Here is a 4285-nt window from a genome sequence, read left to right as displayed (position 1 = left end):
GTTCTGTTATCATACGCTGAGGTTTGTGGCGTTAATTGCTATAGGATTGAGTTTCGGTTGTTGTATGTTGCGATTCGAGTTGTTGAGACTGTTGCGAAAGTGGCTTGGAGCTGAGGTTTTGGTTGCCGTCAGTTCGGGTTGAGGCGGAAAGGACTCTATGAGACATTTGGATTATAGAATTGCGTTTTGAGGTAGGGGCGCTTTCCAAAAACTATGTTTTGTGTATTGGAATTATTACATATGGATACTGGTGCGAGATATTGTGTATTTGGTGATTGTATCTGCCTTATGTATTATTTGATTGACTCGAATGACTATGGATGTTGGTTTGGCTGAATTGTTGTGCGGCTTTGTGAAATGTAATGTCTGAAGTTGATTCTTTAAAGATTTGAAATGAGTTTAATCCGTTGAGGATTGGTTTGAATTGAGTCAATTATTTGGAAGATGTGAAAGATAGAACACTTTTGAATTCAGCCTGGTTTACTTTAATTGACTTGGTTTCGGACAAATGATTTATTGCTTAATCGATTCTTTAAAGCTTTGGAAATGAGTTAAATCGATTGATGTTGAGTTGATTTATCCTTGAGATCCTTGAGATACGCCACTGAGGCGATTATTGGATTTAGTTTGATTTGAATTGATTTCTGATTTTGTGTTGTTGAAAAAGAATGAGGAACGGTTTAGTTGGGACCCGGACCGGGTGGCAAAAGTCCAAGTTTTAGGGGAGGTGCTGCCGAAATTTCTATAAAATCTTAGTCTTGTTTGAAAGGTTATTTAAAAGGGTTGGATTTGAGAAATTGTATTATTTGATTTATTAAGAGGACATTTATGCTTTCCAGCATAATTTATTTGATGAACCTTATACGTTGAGTTCGGCTTATTTAGAACTGAATTATTTTTACCGTTTGAATCACTGAAGGAAATAATGATGCTCTAATATTGATTTCAATATAAAAAGGAGTTTTTAGTGATTTTTAAAGGAACCTAGACTTTTGATTGAGTAATCAAGTTTGGGGCATTTTGGAAGAGTTGGAATAATGGGTTCCAAAAAGAAATCTGAAAGCGGTTTGATTCAAATGAACCGGTTCTGTTTCAAATGAGTTGATTTTTGGACCGGGTTGGAATTTGTGATTTTGTATGGTTCGGTTTCATAATAAATTCAATTTTATTTACTTGAACCGAGAATCTATGATTTTAAGAGTTTCAATGAATTTTAAAGAATTGATGTAAGTTGACCTTCCCCTAAAGACTTGGGACTCTGCCGAGAAACTTTGTTATAAAATCCCATTGTGGGATGGGTGATTTTGAATGTTCCCAAAATGAATCTTTAACTTTCCATAGTTTTGGAAGTTTCGGAAAGAGGATGCCGAGAGCGGCTTTGTTTTAAAAAGGGAACTCACTTTGAGTAAATTTGGCTTATGAGCCTGAGATGATTTGAGAAACGAGATTTCTAAAAGTCAAGGCTGAAAAGAGTTGAAACTTGATTTCAAAGTGAAATGGATTGAGAAAATAATTTATGGCTTAAATGCCGATTTCATGAACTTAATGATTTTGAATGTGGAAGTGTTGTTTTATTATGAGCCGGAATGGCTATGTATGATTATAAATATTGATTGGTTCTGGATTGAACCGTGAGCCGGAATGGCTGTGTATGATATGAATATTGGCTGGTTCTGGATTGAACCGTGAGCCGGATGGCTGAGATGGATGTTGATCCATGATTGAGAATGAAAGCAATTATGCTGAGACATTGATAAGTTGTGATTTTTGCACTTCCACTATTGGAGATGAGGGTTTCCCTGGGTAGTAGCAATGGCTAGCCACCATGTGCTCCAGGTTGAGACTCGAAGCTCTGTTAACCCAATGTCGTAAGTGTGGCCAGGCACTGTGAAAGGCCCGGATGAGCTCGCCCCCATAAATATTCACCAGTGATGGTGATGGATAAATATTCACCAGTAAGGGTGATGGATATGGATCATGATTATGACCAAGTTTATGATGAGTATAACTCGAGTTGGGGATGCACGACAGAGGGACAGTCCAATGGTTAGCTACCAGGACTTGTCGGGTTGGCTCTATAACCGACAGATGATATCATCAGCCACTAGGGACAGGCATGCATCATATGCATTTGTGTGACATTGGTTGGGTGTGCATATTATACTTGGTTTGACTATGTGATTAATTGCTAGCTGTTCTACTTGTAATAACTGTTTGTTTGTGCTTGAACTTCCTATCTGTGTTTGCATCTGGGACTCTGTTGGATTGTGGTGATTGGTTGTTGGTTGGATTGTTTGGGCCTAGGGCCGTGGTTTGAAAAAGATGAACTGACAGTTGATTTCGGTTTTGTGTTTCTGGTTTGGAATAAAATTATGAAAGGCTATTTTGGTTCCGCATAGATAAACCGTTTTGAAAGGCTTTTGAGTTTGAGAATTGACAGTTCTTCTTTCCGAAAAGATTTCTGACTTTACTTTCATTGTAAATCGTTGTTTTTGGAAAGCGGCATAAGACGGTTATGAGTCACTGGTACGGTTTATCTTCATGTATCCTATTACAGTAATTCCCAAAAACCCTCTACTGAGAACCCTTTCGAGGATGATGTTCTCACCCCCCTACATTTTTCCCCTTTCAGGATATGGGCGCAGAAGTCACGAAGAGTTTATTTAGTTATTGATATGTTCTGTATTGATGTAGATTATTTATTGTACCCTCGCCTTTATCTTGATATATTCTGTGAGAGGGATAGGGATTGTATTGGTTAATGCTTGTAAATATATTTGTATTTATATATATTTATGTATACATATGGATGTACTCTTTATGAGTTGTGCAAGTTGTATGGTATTTATGGATGTATGTTATCGAACGAAAGTATTTTTGGGAGCGGTGTTGCGGTTTAAAGTTTTAAACAGGCTCATATTTTAGTAGTAAATAATATAAGTGTCGTCGTAATATCCGAGCTATCAGAGTCGCGCAACCGGAAGTGCGAGCTTTGGTAGTTAGGGTGTTACAGAGAGAATGATGAAGCACCAAGAGCTGACAACAAAGAACCAGAAATCCTCAATCAGAAGAATTGAAAGGCAAATGGAACAACTGGCTAAGCACTTTGCAGAAATGGGAGAGAAAAGGGCAAATACCATCTCCAAAGCCGCTAAAGATGACCCACAAAACAATGAAAAAGCTGTTAGGTGGGAGAAATGGAAAGCAATCATAGAAGAAAGTGAGAGGGCTATGGAGAAAGAAACAATCATCAAAGAAAAGCATCACAGAGAAGTTCCACAAGAAGAAACAGAGGAAAGGAAGCCCATAGTGAGAGGAGGAAATCAAAGGCAACAGGATTTTCAACTTCCATGATCACAGAATAAAGGATGTCAAGCTATTGACAATAAAGAAGCGCTTGTTGGGAGGCAACCCAACCTGAGGTAGTGTTCTTTTCATATCTATTTTGATAAAAAGGTCAATTAGTTTTATCTACATTGCAAGAAGCTAAGTTTGGTGTTGCACACCAAAACAATCTAAGGGAGAATGAAGTATTCTAAGTTTGATGTTCCACCAAAAACTTCATCATAAAACACATTCTCACTTTCTGCATAATGCTAGCCTCAAGCAATTAGATACACTAGTTAACCAATTTGCTGTTTCATGGTTTTTAGTTTTGTTACCTTTAGCTAGGAAAAAGGATTTCACAGATAGTTAAATTGTTGCATGAGAAACATTGGCAAAGGAACTAAGTTTGGTGTTCACATACCAAAGTAAGTTCAAAAGCCCACAAACAAGCTTTGCAGATTAATCGGATACCTAAAGGGCTTGAAAAGCAAGCAATGTTTGAGGAGTATGCAGGAAAACAGCCAACAAATTAAAGAACATTTGCATTATGACTCAGAAGGAAAACGAGGGTCAGCACAACGTTAAAAAAAAAAAAAAAACCGGAGGAGCCTGCCGAAGATGAGGCCATCACAGCTCGCCTTTTTGTGTCCTCATCGGGATAACGTCATTTAAAGAACGAGGGTCAGCACAACTTAAAAAAAAAATCGAGAATAAAAACCGAGAAAAAAACTGGAAAAAAACCCGGAGGAGCCTGCCGAAGATGAGGCCATTACGGCTCTCCTTTATGTGTCCTCCATGGGATGGCGTCATTTAAAGAACGAAGGTCAGCACAACGTAAAAAAAAAACGGAAAAAAAACCGGAGGAGCCTGCCGAAGATGAGGACATTACGGCTCGCCTTTATGTGTTCTCCTCGGGATAGCGTCACTTAAAGAATGAGGGTCAGCACAACGTAAAAAA

General features: G+C 38.2%; 1 long non-coding RNA gene across 1 annotated transcript in view; it reads left to right on the top strand.

The window, feature by feature from the left end:
- Positions 1 to 2775, top strand: part of LOC110264330 — a 4468-nt gene extending 1693 nt beyond the window's left edge. Inside the window, exon 4 of the long non-coding RNA XR_002350322.1 lies at positions 2633 to 2775. This is a non-coding gene — a long non-coding RNA (uncharacterized LOC110264330). The remainder of the gene's footprint in view (positions 1 to 2632) is intronic.

The sequence above is a fragment of the Arachis ipaensis genome, chromosome B07 (assembly GCF_000816755.2).
Source record: "Arachis ipaensis cultivar K30076 chromosome B07, Araip1.1, whole genome shotgun sequence".
NCBI lineage: Eukaryota > Viridiplantae > Streptophyta > Magnoliopsida > Fabales > Fabaceae > Arachis > Arachis ipaensis.
Note: the sequence above shows the minus strand (reverse complement) of the source record. Positions and strands in the feature narration are given on the sequence as shown.